Genomic DNA, 16127 nt, shown 5'->3' on the forward strand with positions numbered 1-16127 from the left:
ACTTGTGATCTCGTAAATGGATGGGTGTGTGGGTCTTGCTGATTTCGGGGAAACCAGCATCCTCAATTTGCTTGACGATTCCAGTGTTGGCCTGCATCTTAAAAAGGTTTTCTGTTTGTAATGCTGTCAGGAAGGGTTGAGAAATCTTTTCTGAAGTTTCATTGTCAGATCCAGATGAGTCATCTGAAGAATCTAAAAATGTAACATGTTTCTTAAGGTCTTGTTTCTGTTGTTGCCAAGTGTACACTGTACCTAAACAAAAATCTCTCTCATCACATTGCAGTTTTCTGATTTTGTCTTGCTTTAACGCAGCTCTGAATTGCTCTGTATTTGCATTGTGATTTTTCAGCACTCTATCAAAACTGTCTAAGGTAGTGGTACTTTGTAATTGAGCTTTAGAAGATTCAACCGTAGTTTTTAACAGCTCGACTACCTTCTTAGTTGTTTCGATAATCAAGAGCATTAAGTCTAATGAGCTTTTGTTCAGAATAGATAGCTATTTTTGTAAACATAAACTATCTTCTGTAAAAAGTTGTGGTTCTTTGTTTATTCTTAGTCCTCTTAGTGTAATTTGCTGTTTTACATATTGGACTAAGGTGACAGTGCAATTCAGTTTTTATTAGACATTTATGTTGGATGAGGAGGTCTGTCCATGAGCATACTTGCTGTCTCACATCTGAATCTTCAAATAGTGATTTCTTACATGAAACTAGCTATTTGTTCAGCACTATATCTAAAGATGCGGGGCCAGGCAGAGCCACCCATGCTGGATGGAACATTTGAGGCCTGTGCTTGCTCCATTGTAACCTAAGGATAGCAATACTTTGCACAACAGAGGTGAATATAGAACCAACTTAGAACTATCAGTGACAATAGACTCCAATGTTGATGTTAAACCATCAAAGTGTCCAGTCATAATAGATAATTTCAGTGTACTTAGACCTTCATTTGTCTTATCAATAATCATCGGCCAGTCAAATATCTTATAGGCATTTTTATTTATGCTTTCACCACGCTTGGATTGACTTCTGGCTTTAACCCCTGCTACGTTTGACCATACTTGGACTGACTTCTGGCTTTGAACCCTGGCTACGCATTGAGCACGCTTGGACTGACTTCTGGTTTTGACCCTCACTCATTTGACCGCCTTTCCATGTCTGCTGCCTGCCCTGATGCCAGCCTGCTTTCCACTTCCTCCTCTGGTATCTCCCTGGACTTGGCCTTTCAGACTCCAGCCTACTATAACTCGGGCGTCACCTGTCTTCACCTCTGGATCCCTTTGGCACCCAGGTCTCAGGATCCCTGCCTCGCCCAGACCTGCTTCAGCCTTCCTATTACCTGTGGTGGTCCCTGGCTGTTTACCACCTCTCTACTGGGTGTCATCTGTCGGAGGCCTGCCTAAGACCAGCTGGCCCCGACACCCAAGGGCTCAACCTGCAGGGAATGTGGGCTGGTATTGGAAAAGCTCCAGTCGGCCTCCGTCGCTCAGCCAGCTCTGCCTCCTGACAGTGGGGACCCGTAGGGCCTGCCCTATGGGTAGAATCAACCCCATCTCGGGCCTAGGGTCCACCTCTGGCACAACATATCCTACTTAAAGCCATGAGGAAGGGGGCAATCAAGACATGGACAGGGCTTGAATTGAACAGATAGACAGAGGGCCTTATATGCAGATGTGACTGTGATGAAAATTGGGTTAGCAGAAAAGAAGAGGGACCCTTCTCCCTTTGCTATTGTAATGAGGGGGATCAGCAAAGAAGAAGACCGAGAGGCTATGAGGAACTCTCTAAGTCACTCCAACAGCAAAGGACCCCATCTCAGATTGGAAGGGAGAAAAGTACCAGAGGTTAAGACTCTCCAGGATCATACAAAAAACCCTGCTATGGTTTAGAATTCACAGGAACAAATGAGTGGGGGAGGGCATCATGGACCTACCTGAACCCTAAAGAAGGAGTACCACGTTAGAATCCATGAGTTGGAGTCAAGGCTGGAGGTCCTTCAGACCAGATTTGACTCTCCAATGAGGGCTTCTCCCCCTTAGGAACTGGAGCGAGGAAGAACTGCCCAGACAATACTGAAACAATGCATTCATATCAGCAATAAACATTAAGCTTTCTGATGTGTGTCACAGGTGTGGGAAGCCAGGGCACTATAAGAATGTAGATTAACCCTGGCCACATGAGGAGGGGTGAGGACCACCCATGAGCCATGGACAATCCAGAGAGGGAGAGCATCCGAGAACCCTATATGTTGATAGCACTCAGTCAACCCAAACCTCATCCAATTGGGCAGGAGGCCCTTTGCCAGAGGGGTTAGTGGGACCCAAAACAGCTGTCCCAATCTGAAATGAAGGTGTGGCCACCCAGGATGTATTGGGGGTCCCAAGTCTCCCTTGTATACCAGAACTTCAATTATGCTAGGTTGTCACACATCCCTCTCCAACCATTGCAGGGACTAGAGCTGAGGGGCATAAATAGCCATAGTCGTCCCTATGAGGGCTATATAATGGTGACAGTGGAGTTTCCTCAACAGCTTACTGGGGGAGCCCAGCAGCTAGAAGCTTTGATAATGATGTGTCCATATTCCAAGTTTGGAACCCATATCCTAGTAGTATTGCATACTAATTTGCATGTTTGTCTGATTGGCACAGGCATGCCAGGAGGCCATGGGAGGCAAAGATTGGCATCCCTACCCATATGTAATGCTGTTATAAGCATACTTTTAGGGGGACAGCACAGAAATGAGGTGCTGGATTTAGTAGGGGAGATACGGCAAAGGAACAAAATCCCTATTGAAATACTCCAAGGAGGTGAGTTGATGCCACCTTTGCACACAGCACCATGATAATTGAGGCCACAGCAGGGTCTGCAGGGTTGCTGGTGCAGAATGGTTTACTAACTCTAGATGGGGGAAGGACACAAAGTGTTTATTAGGCTGAAAAATGAATCTAACCACCCTGTCCAGTTACTCCCAGGGATCAAACTGGCCACATTGAGCCGAGTAAAGAATGTGCATAATGTATAGAATCTAAAGGAAGCTGTACCCTGACTACTCACCAGAATGTTTTCCAGTTTGGGAACTCCCGATTCCCCCATCTTGGAAGGTCAGTCTACAGCAAAAATTAGCATAATATGCTAGCGTGTTCTCGTGATCTGAGTGGGATGTGAAGTGTGCAAAGTGTGTAGAACATCACGTACATCTTACAGATAACACCCCATTCCAGGAAAGATCAAGGAGTATAGCCCCAGGTGACTTATCTGATGTGAGAAGTCATCTGGAGGAGCTCAGGCAGGCAGGGATTACCATTGAATCACATAGTCCTTATGCCTCCCCCATTGTAGCTGCTAAAAAAAGGATGAGACAGTACGATTATTTGTTGATTACTGTACCCTAAATTCCAGGATCACACCTTACCAGTATATGACACCATGAGTTGAGGATGCCCTTAACTCTCTGACTGGAAGTCAATGGTTCTCTGTCCTGGACCTACGCAGTGGGTATTATCAAATATCCATGAGTGGGATTGATAAGGAGAAAAGCACATTAATATGTCTACTATGGTTTTACCAATTTAACTGACTCACCCATGGGGTCTCAGGTGCCTCAGCTATGTTTCAAAGGTTAATGGAGAAGACTGTGGGGAACATGACTCTATTGGAAGTGATAGTATACTTGGATGACCTGATAGTCTTTGTGAAAACCTAGAGGAACATGAAGAAAGGCTATTCAAAGTATTTAATTGGTTGGCACAGTGTGGCCTAAAATTATGATTCAACAAATGCAAATTTTGTCAAGCTGAGGTTAAGTATGTTGGGCATATTGCTTCTAAGGAGGGAGTAGCCATAGACCCTGATAAGATAGCTGTCCTCACCACCTGGTCCTGTCCAGCCAACCTCAGAGTTTTGTTCCTTTCTTGGGTTTAGTAGTTATTACAGACGGTTTATGACAGATTATTCAAAGATTGTAAGACCATTGTTGAGGCTGATGAATGGTTATCCACCTATGAACAAAAAGTAGTGACTTATGTTTTAAGAACTGCAAAACTGGATGCAGCTATGTGGGCAGCATTATCCCTTTTCAAATTCAGTTTGCAGTACTGACCTGGAATTGCAAACAGGGACGTGGATGCATTATCCCAGCGACCCTACAGGAGTGATGCTACCCAGGGGGACTAGTACAGTTTATCAGAGACTGGAGTGGCAGCAGTGTGCAACCAGGTGGGGAATGAGAGGGAAGGTGATACTGAGAACTTATATCGTGCTGCAGACAGCTTGGGGATTCTCCCTCACCCCTGACAGCATTCTCCCTGTTTACCAAGATTGACTTTGCAGGACATTCGAAAAGCACAACAGTCTAATTCCTTGATTGGTGATGTGCTAAGGGTAAGGACAGAAATCTGGGGGCACAACCAGTCCATCAGAGTCACCCAGACACTCGGTTTCTAATCAGAGAGTGGGCTCATCTATTTGTGCGGAATCAGGTACTGTACAGATACTGTATCCAAGATACCAATTTGGGTTATTCCGAACAATTGTGTTTACCACAAAACTTCCACAGACCTCTGCTGCAGTCTCTCCATGATGATATGGGGCAACAACAGATGAGGAACAAGTTCTATTGGTCTAAACAAGCACAAAACATTGAAAAACATTGTAGATAATGTACTAGTTCTATAAAAAAGACCCTATTGCATAGAGAAGCAGAGATGGTAAACATTACTATGGACTTGGTGTGTATAGATTTCTTAACTTTAGATATGTACTCCCAGCATAAAGAGAACATTCTGGTTGTGACATACCATTTCACCACGGATGCACAGGCATACCCTGCCAAGGACCAGAGAGCAGAGACTGTTGCCTGAGTATTATGAGATAAATTCTTTGTGAACTATGGACTCCAAGCCTGGATACAGCCTGGGATTTTGATAAGAGACTTATTAAAGAGATGTTGCAGGTAGCTAGGGTTAGGAAGTCACACACCTCTCCCTATCATACCCAGCAAGACCCACACTCCGAGAGGTATAACAGGACACTTCTAAACATATTGAAGACATTGAAGCCAGCTCAAAGAGTAACTGGAGCCAGTATGTGAGCTATTGGTGCATGCTTACAACTGGCCATGCTACAGGGTTTTCATCCTATTTTCTGATGTTTGGACAAGAGGCCCAGTTGCCAATTGATTTGTGTTTTGGGGTTTCAGAAGCTGGGTCATTGCCTCAGACATTTCAAAGCTATGTGAAGTGGTTAAAGGAACAGTTGGGGGAAGCCTATAGGTTGACTGTGGAGTCTGCCTACCAACTGAGCCAGAGAAACAAGCACCAATATGACTAGAAGGTGAGGAAGAATGACTTGACGGCAGGAGACAGAGTAGCCTTATAAAACTGGAGGCTGACTGGGAGATGCAAAATTGCTAATAGGTGGTGGTCTACCCCTATGTTGTTGAGGAAAAACTGAACAACCTGCCTGTTTACCAGGTAAGGCCAGAATTGGGTGAGGGAGCAGTAAAAATAGAACACAGAAACCATCTCCTGCCCATTGGACAGTTGGTATTTCCACTAGAGGAACCCCAAGCTAAAGCTGAACTCCCCTCCACCCTGACCAAGAAAAAGGGGAACAGTAAGATTTGAGATCCAACGTCATTGGGAGTTTGATAGGAGTGCCCATTGGGAACTTGTAGGGACCCCTGAGTTTCCACTGAAAGACATACATAGTGGATATAATAGTGAGAATTCAGAAGGAGAGTTAGGTGGGGACATATGAGGTTCATCTGGGAGTCACATTGGAGAGACCCTACCCCAACCAATAGGCATATATTGGGGACTTAGTAAGGCAGTTCCGGGGCTGGAAACCTAGGAGAGGGAAATCCAAGAAGCCCCCAAGAATAATGATAGGACTGAAGGTGGTATAGTTGGCAAGATAAGGATGTACAACCTGGAAAAAGAGAGGGAAAGAGGTGCCACAGATGAAAATCACCTCCAGAGAGAATTAGAGACTACAGAGGATGAGGAATTGGTTTCGCTGCCACCCTGAGAGCCCAGATGGACAGATAGGACTGTGAAGCCCACAATAAAGTTCACTTATGATAGCCCTGGAAACTAAGTGAATGTCACTCTTTCAATAGCACACAAACAGGTGACTACCTATTACCCAAAAGTAATGAAGGAATGCCTTGAGACTTTGGTCTAAAGGAGAGGTGAATGCAAGTGTGACCTATTATTGAGAACAACAAGAAATTTAAGTGGGGGACAGTGAACTCCCCCCCCCCCAAGGGAGATGGAGGTTAAAGAGCATGCTACCATTTAAGTGAACTAAAGCAGAGAAAAGAGGACAATGCAGCTATGTAACATGAGCCGCCAGCCCAGGATACCTAGAATGAGATTGAAAAGGTTGTCAGATTCCTTACTGTGAAGGTGCTTAAATGACCATTGAATAGATGAGTCAAAGGCTCAGGTGGGGGATTTGCATGTCACAGCCCCCTGGACTACTGTTAGTAACTTACAGTGAAATATCACTTTAAATCAAAGGATAGCAAAATCCTAAATTACAGAACTATGACTGGAAAAGTCCTACATTGGAGGATTCTGAATGAGAGAGGGATTTATGAGAGAAATGTACTGAAAAACAGTCCTAGGAAGCAAACAGATTCATCCTGACTAACAAGGGACGTCAGGACCTTGGCTACCCATTTCTCAGACAACAGAAAAAAATGTCAGGTAGAATAGAAGGGTGTGCACAAATTCTTTTCCTATGCTCCTGCCTGGGTCTTGGTATTCTGGCTGAGAGAAGGTGACCCATCCAGGCTGGATAACAGTGAATGACTAGCTATGAGCATAGTGGAGTTAAAAATCACTAGAAAGCTGAAACTGCAGAGGGCCTGAATGACTGAACATTAAACAAGTTTTAGGGCTTAAAGGACAGGGTGAGGGATCCAGGTCAATTGGGCAGCATGCAGGATGAAGAACCAGAGGGGGTCTGAAAGACCTCACTATTAACTGGACAAACTGGTAGACTAATTGGAAAACTGGGAATGTGCCTCGCACGAGCATGCTTTAAAATTCACCGACATACACACATAAAAGCCGACAAGGTCCTATTGAAGACACGTGCACGCTAGCTGTGCTTGAGTAACCTCTTAAAATTAGGAGCATACTTACGTGTGGTTGGCACACTTTAAAATATACACACATAAGTGTGTGTCTAGTGGACCTGTAAACTCAAGAAAAGCCATCCTACCAAGGAAGAAGAACCAAAGGACAGTAGCAGATCTAGAGGGAGAGTGGTTCCCCAGGAGGAAGGGAACCCCAGTAGCAAATCGTGATGTGAACCTGGGTCACCCTTGAGCAAGGGGACCCCAGTGACAGATGGAGAAGTCACTCAGGAGGGTGTGGACACCAGTGGCAAATCAATTGGTCCCCCAGTAGGGTGTAGACCCCAGTGTCAGGTCCAGAGGCACAGTTGGGTTCACCAGTAGGTTGTGGACCACAGTGACAGATTGAGTGGTTCCCCAGGAGGGTATAGACCCTAGCAGTAGATCATCCTGTCACTCAGGAGGAAGGAGACTTCAGCGGCAGATCAGGAGGTGACACTGGATCACCCTTGAGCAAAGGAATCTCAGCAGCAGATCAAGCGGTCCCCCAGAGAGTATGGACCCCAGTGGCAGTTCAAGGAAGCAGCAGATTGAGTGGTCCCCAGGAGGAAGGGGACCCCAGGAGCAGGTCCAGAGATATATTTGGGTTTCCTAGGGAGGGTGTAGACCCCATCAGCATTCCAGGAATTGGAGTCAGGTCTTCAGGAAGGCATGGACCCCATTGACAGACCAGGAGGCAGAGTCTGGTCCCCAGGAGGGTGTGGACCCCAGCATTGGCATGAACCTTTCAGTGGAGTGGAAGTGACACCAAAAAGATGGTAGCAGTTTAGACACTACAGGCTCCCCAGGCCAGCGGTGCCCACCAACCCAGTTGCATCTTTTCACATGGGTGAGACATGGGAAAAAGGGGGAGAATAATAATAAAACTTGATTAAGCAGGAACTCAAGAAGTCTCTTCTATTCTATATGGTGGTATACCTTGAGGGCCAACAACCCCAAATTGCCAAATATTAAATGTTCTTGCTATCTTGTAGAAATGTATATAGTTGTTTGGCCTGAGGCTATTAACCATAAGTAGATAAGTGTGCTGTTTGGCGACCTTTTAGCAATGTACATAGTCATGTAGAAATGTATATACTTGTAAAATCTAATAAACTTGTATATATTTGTACATACTGCCAGCCTTGTTCACAGTGCCATTTGTTTTCCTGGGGTGAAGGGAGGGAAATCCCATCCACTAATATCTTCTTCCCCAGGTGGAGGCACCAGGTGCTAAGAATGTGAGGATCAACAGAGTCTGCCCCAGGGGTGCTCCTGCCAGGTCGGTCTCGGACCCAGGAACACCCCATGAGGTAAGTGGTCAAGGGGGATGGATTACAAAGTGATGGACAGAACTTTCTATTTAGACATAAAAGAAACCTTTTAATAGCTGTTTTTTACACATTGAAAACAATTCAGAAAATGGATACTATTCACAGAGACAACTTTCAAACTGGTGCACAGGTGAATATTGGCGCACGTATGTTGGCCCACACCCATGGATGTGGCCATTTTATAACATATGTGTGCTTATACATGCATGTTATAAAATATCTTGGCCATGCACACATGCGCCAAATTTTAAGTGGGTGTGTGCAGGTGTGCACAAATACCACTTCTATCGCATAAATCAGGGGATTTTAAAAGGTGCATGAGCTGATGCCATACCCAGTTTTACCATTTCATACACAGTTCACGCAGTTAAGAGATAGGTCCTACAGCCCCCCCATGGTTTGATTTCCTACATTCCTCCCAGTTAGCCCCGATCCTTAAAACCCAGCAGATCTTCCTTTTTTTTTTTTAACTTACATGTCATCGATAGCAGAAGTAAAGTTACTCTGCAGGGGGCCTGCCCCAACATGCCCATTCTCCATCCAGACCACACCCATGTCCCACCCCTTGTTGAAAAATTTTGAGATGTGCACACTTTGGGAGATACATGCGTATCGTGGAGGCTTTTATAATCCGCTCAGCATGCATGAGCCCGACATATTCATGCAACTAATTAATGCATGCATTGGGCTTTTAAAATTCACCTTTAAAGGAGTAAATACAAGAGATATTTGATAGTTTATAAATAGTGATCAGCATACTGGTCAGAATGGAGTTGCACTGTAAATCCAAACTTAAAGATAGGTACATATTACAGAGGAAAACAGTTTTGAAACTGAATATTTCAGAGTGTTGTTAGATACTAGGGTTTTGTTTGCTTGTCAGCTATATATATTTTTTTTTTTGCCTAGCATTGTTAAAATATGGGTGGAGTTTCTTAGGACAATATCAGATATTATAGTCTTAACATTTGTAAATTGAGTGTTTTTTACTTCACTTTAAATTGTGTTAACTAAAAAATTATTGTTTCATAGGGGATAATGACTCTGTCGTGGTAGTAATTTGGTCTACCATGGAAACACTGTCACAAAAATCTCATGATGGGTGTAATTCATTCATGTTGCTAAGGTAATGCATCTATTGCCCAGATCAGGTAAACCTGATAATTGGCAGCTCCAGAGAACAGCCAGTGCATTTTGCTAAATTGAATTTGTGATCATGTATTCAGTTAAAATAAATCAATCCAGTCTTACTTCGAAAAATGCGAACATGCTCTTCTTTGCTTGCTGACATTAAAATGGTTGGAACTGTAAAGAATATATAGCAATGAGAAGTGAAGCACACATAAGATTGTATTTTGATTAAGAAATGTGTATGTTCATAACAATTTGGATTTATTTTATATTAACTGAATTGTTGAATTTGTACTTGGCATGCATCTATGCACATACACAAAAAGCAAATAAGAAGAGAAACTGAGCAGAGGTAGGGGTTTGGGAAAGCTTTCCAACACAGATATGCAGGTTGGAGTGGTGTTATATACTTCCTTTCCAACAGTCTATTAACTGGAAAGCATAAAAAGGGAATACATAGGAAACTATTTGGACGTTTCAAGATAATGTGAATGACCATAAAATACAGAAGAAAGCATTATGAGACACTAGATTGGAGGAGAGATCCATGATAGCCACCACTGTTTGATGCTCTGTTGAACTCCTTAAAGTTGCCTTAGATTTTTTTTCTATTTGATTCCAACCCCAGCACAATTTGTTCAGCTCCAGCATAGCCTGCCCTCATCACCCAGCTGAGTCAATGCAGCACATCCAGGCCCTCTAGGCCAAGCCCCTCCCCCATCCCCAGCCCAGTCTGCCCCTCCAGTATGATCCCCATGTGAGGCTTTTTTTAGACACAGTCATTGCATTAGAGTGGAAACAATTAGTAACTGTACCAACACACAGAGCAGGATACAACTTAGATCTGATTTTCATACAGAAAAATGTAATCATACTTAATAAACTTAAAGTACAAGTCATTCCATGATCAAACCATAGATTAAGGATAATTCATCCATTCAAAGTAATATCAATCCAGAAAAAGAGAAACATGTACCTTTTTCACACTGTAAACCTATGAATACGGAAGATTTAAACAAGAAATTACCCAAGCAATTGATTAATATTTCATAGAATAACATTCATACTGCAGCTGATTCTTGGAATTAGATAACCATATCAGTGGCGAACAAAATTAGCCCTGTTATCATTAAACATGTGTGCAATAACAGAAACAGCAAGCCTTAGTACAATTTTGAAATAAAAGAATTAAAGAACTTACTGAGAAAAAAAGAAAAAATATTGAGAAAGTCATCATCTCCCAACACTCTAGGAGCATACAGATCACATTTTAGTAAATGATTTTGCAAGCTTTTATAAAGAAAATATTGCAAAACTAACTGAGCGTTTACCACCTCCCTATTTAAAGAACAACCTTAAAAATATATTTGGCACTACCAAATGGTCAGAATTTGAACTGGCGTTACAATTGAAAATACAACAAATAATCAATAAGATGAATCCAGCAACACATCCAGATGATGCTATTCCCATCTAATCAATAAAAACAATCTCAACTATCACTCTTTGGATCACAAACATTGTAAATCTATCCCTTTCTTTGGGAGAACTTTCCTCTGCTCTTAAATGTGCATCAATTAAACCTATTCTAAAAGCAAACAATACCAATATAAATATCTTAAATATTTATAGACCAATATCCACCCTGTCATTAACTGCAAAAATTACAGAGAAAGTGGTTCAAACGCAATTATAAGATTTTTTAGAGGACAATAACATCTTTTTCCAAAATCTATTTGGATTTCAAAAAAATCTAACACTGGAATCTTACTTCTATCTATGTCAGATTCTATTTGCAAGGCTTTGATAGAGGTCAATCTTATTTGTTCGTTTTATTAGACTTATCTGCTGCATTTGACACAATAGACCATTTTATACTTTATCAGCGATTGATTGAAATTGGTTTGTGTGGGAATGCATTAAACTGGTTTAACATGTTTGTAGAAAATAGAACTTTTAAAGTGAAGGTAAACAATAGCATCTCAGATGTGTTAGATGCCATGGGTGGCCGCGTCTGGCCCCTACCTCCTCTCCGGGCGTCAGCAGTCACACGGCAACGGGGAGTCACTCCCACAGCAAGCCTCAGGCCTCCTCCACGACCCCCTCTTCATGGCACCAGGCCACAGGCCTCCATTCCCTGCATCCCAATTCGGGCAGGGCCCTCCCTAGGTGCACGGCCTGGCCTCCAGAGCTGTCTTAAAGGGCCAGCTCCCGTTGATGCAGCCCAGCCTCCTGGATGATGTCAGGAGCCAGGAACTATTTATTGGAGCCTCCTCTTCCTGTTCCTCGACTTTGCAACGAGTCTGCTTCACTTTGCTGGAGTCATCTGAGCTGTGTTGGTGTCCTGCTTCTTGCTCCTGCCTTCTGAGTCCTGTTCCTGCCTTCTGAGTCCAGTTCCTGCTCTCCAAGTCCTGTTCTTGCTCCAGTTTCAATCCTTTGGTTCTGACGGATGGGGTTTCACCTCTCAGGTAGCGCCAACTCTCACTTGGGCAAGTGGTAGGGATGTGTAGAGGGATGTCATACGTTGCATTCGGGATTCATATTCTTTGGGGGGAAGATATGTTGCATTCGGCAAGGGGAGCCCCCGATACATACATGCGTTAATTATTATTTGTTTCCCGGTTAAAATTGAATTAAGTACAACCCCTCCCCTACCTTCCTGACCCCCCCAAGACTTACCAAAACTCCCTGGTGGTCCAGCGAGGGGTCCATGAGCCATCTCCTGCAATAACACCCTTGGCTGCCAGTGCCATCCATTGCTCCTACCATGTGACAGGGGCTGACCAATGGCCGAGGGTGTGAGTGCAGGAGATGGCTCCCGGACTCCCCGCTGGACCATCAGGGGGTTTTGGTAAGTCTTGGGGGGGGGGGGGTCAGGAGGATGGGTGTTTTGTTTAAATTGGCTCCTTTAGACAGCCGAATAATTTGGCGAAGATTCGTTGTATTCATAGGGAATCCCGATACTAGAGGTGTGCATCCATTTTCCACGTATTTGTAATCCGCAACTTATTTTGTCCCATCTGTTAAATACGTGGGGAGGCGAAATGCATCGCGACTCCCCACATATTTAACAGATTTCTGTTTTATTCGGCCTCCTAAATAAAAATTTAAACCCCCCCCACCCTCCTGACCCCCCCAAGACTTATCAAAACTCCCTGGTGGTCCAGCGGGGGCTCCAGGAACTCACTCACACCCTCGGTGCTGGTTTCATCACAGCGCCGATAGCCTTTGTCACAGGGACTACCAGTGCCATTGGTCAGCCCCTGTCACATGGTCACCGGCGCCATCTTGTGCTCCAACCATGTGACAGGGGCTGACCAATGGCACCGGTAGCCCCTGTGACATAGTATGGGCAAAGACTATCGTGCCATTTTGAGTCCTGGCCTGGCGTCGGATGGCAGGTCGCTCCGGGACCCCCGTTGGACCCACAGGGACTTTTGGCCAGCTTGGGGGGGGCCTCCTGACCCCCACAAGACTTGCCAAAAGTCCAGCGGGGGTCTGGGAGCGACCTCCTGCATGCCGGCCGTCAGATGCCAATACTCAAAATGGCGCCGATCGCCTTTGCCCTCACTATGTCCAACCTCCCCTTTTCTCTCCAGTGCGATACCAGCAAGAAAACATAAAATTAATAATAATAATCAAACTGCAAAAAAAAAAAAAAAAAGGCTGGGGTGGGGAGAAAAGCATAGAATTATATTCTCAGCTGATTGCTCTGTGCCGCGATCTATTGCAGCACAAGCAAACAGCTGAGTGTTGCCTTCTTAGTGCTGTGGGGCTGGGGAGGTCACTACTGCTGCAGTTTCCAGCCTATCAGGACTAGCTTTTAATAGCAGCATACCGGCTACCTTGTGCTGTAGCTGCTATGTGGGCTGTGGGTGGGAGTGAGTGAGACAGAGAGTGAGCAAGAATGTGTGTAAGTGTCAGAGAATGTTTGAGTAAGTAAGAGAAATGTGTGAGAGCAAGAGACAGCTCAGGAAAGCTACTGGTGTGTGTGAGAGACAGATTGGTCAGGGACATGACTGGTGTGTGTGTGTGTGAGAGACAGATTGGTCAGACAGGTGACTGGTGTGTGTGTGTGAGAGACAGATTGGTCAGGCAGGTGACTGGTGTGTGATTGTGAGAGAGAGATTGGTCAGGGACATGACGTGTGTGTGAGAGAGAGAAAGAGAGGTTGGTCAGGCAGGTATGTAACAATTTCTGAATAGCTGCAAGGTAAATTTTTAATGTTTTAAACATATGCTCAACTGAAGTGTCGACTGGAATTGGGAATTGAACGTCAAAGGCATAAATTAATAATTTATGCCCAAACCTGCAAAAATTCTTTCAACTGGTCATGATCAAAGAAAATGTAAGTATTAGCACCCTATTTTACAATACATTTAGAAGGATATCTTAAAAGAAAGGTAGCACCTAAGCTAATACATCAGATCGCATGGCCAGAAACCCCTTACGTTGATCTTGCATTATCTTGGCCAGGTCAGGATAAACTCTGACCAGGCTTCCCAAAAAAATAAACACTGAATTCAGAAAATAGGACTTCATTATGAAAGAAACATCCTGTTCATGAAAAATAGAGAGCAACATTGAGTTCTCCAGATAAAGAAGTTAAGTTCATAGAATGAACAATACGTTGAGGCTGAACTTCTTGAATAGTGCTTGACTTAAAAGGTACAAACATCACTTTATCGTTAAAAGGAATCTTCTCTACAGGAATCTTCATAGCATCTAAAAAATAATGCCTAAGTGTTAAATAAGGCAATTCACCCATAACTTTAGGAAAGTTTAAAAGTCTCAAATTCAAATGCTTGGCCTGATTTTCCAAAATTTCCAGCCTCCTAGAGATGATATGAAGCTCTTGAATTATAGTACCATTAACAGCCTTGATTCCTTCTACATCCCTCTCTAAGGTCCGCAGGGTCACAGAGTGCTCCTGTAGAATATTCTGATGGTCCAAGGCAACCTTATCCAGCTTTAAAGAGACTGCTTCCACCTGTTGAGAATGAACGCTAAAGGTTTGGGACAGTCCTGAAATCAGATCTCAGAGATAGTCAAGAGTAACCACTGCTGGTTTGGAAATCAAAGGGGGAACCCCAAAAGTGGACTGCTCACCTTCCAGAACTACTTCGGTCTCCAAAAGAGTTGAATCCAAAATAAGAGCACTATCTTCTTCTGCTGATGTGTGAAAATGCTGCAATGGTGTGGAGTTCTTCCCTTCTCTAGGCAAAAAGACATCAGCGCCTTCCACATGGGGCACGATGGTGAGGTCATCAACACGTGCTCCCTCTGTATCAATGTTTCTCTGGGATAATTCAAAAAGTGGCTAGCTTGTGTCGGGCGGGCTGAGAGACACTTCCCCTGGCAAAAAAAAGAGTTCCTCTCTCTGTCTCACCAACGGGGCTCAAGACCCACGAATCGGTGGAGGAATCAGCATATTCTGGGATGGTCTGTTGATCCAAAGAGATTGAGGTTTCGGAAGGATATACCCACACTTTCCCCTTTCATTTGTGAGACATTGAAGATAAGAAACTTAGCAAAGTAACCAGTGAGTGGAGAGCAACAGGAATACATGACCATTCACGCTGCCATCTTGGGTTCCCCCAGTTAGGTCGTTGTTCTGTTAAACCCAGTAGGGGGTGTACTAGAGTTCTAGGGCATAGTATAATATTTGCATTGCTGCTATGTCATAGATAAAGCTGCTGCTGTTTGAGTCCTGAAGGATTTGTGTTACTTCAAGTGTTTGGCATTGAAGGATGTGTGTGGGAGAGGAGGAGAATTGAGTGAGTGTGGATGTGCATTAGAGTCTGGGGAGTGAATGAGAGGAATGAGAGTGTGTGTGTGTGTGTGTTTGTGAGAATAAGCACGTATGTGTGTGCAACAGTATGAAAATGAATATGCAAGTGTGTTAGTGTATGTGTGTATGTGAGAAAGTTTGAGTGCATGCTGCTCCAATGTTTCCTCTAAGGATTGGGTTGCTGTGAGCATAAAAATGACAGGCTTTTTGCATGAAAAAAAGAAGTGCTCCCAGGGTAATGAAACAAAAAATTTTTGCTCATGAAAAAAATTGTTTACACACAGCAGTACAATCCTTAGAGGAAACATTGCTTACAGGTCATATTTTTGGACCTCTTAATGCTAGACTATTTAATCCATTTATGTCCCTATCCACTCTCAGTTTTGGGTTCCTACACTTATAGTTTATCCATTCATGCCTCCAACTGCTATTAACTTTGTTTTTCCATGCTTTCAATAAAACAAAAATTTCAGATTACAGAGGCTATTTTCTATGCATTATGCTTGCTAATTGCTGAAATATGTTAATCCATTTATATCCCTACCTGCTATCAGTTTGGGATTAACATTTTTTTATTGCTAGTTCTATGTCTTATTATTTTTTTATGACTGTTTTAATTGTCCTGTAGAGGCGAGTAAGAATTCTATACATCAAATCCAATCAAATCGAATTGGAAGGATTCTTTACTGACAAGAAGAACTTCACTGTGATATTAGAAAACCTTAATTTAGGAATCTGCATTCACGCCA

This window comes from Rhinatrema bivittatum, chromosome 1 (genome assembly GCF_901001135.1).
Source record: "Rhinatrema bivittatum chromosome 1, aRhiBiv1.1, whole genome shotgun sequence".
NCBI lineage: Eukaryota > Metazoa > Chordata > Amphibia > Gymnophiona > Rhinatrematidae > Rhinatrema > Rhinatrema bivittatum.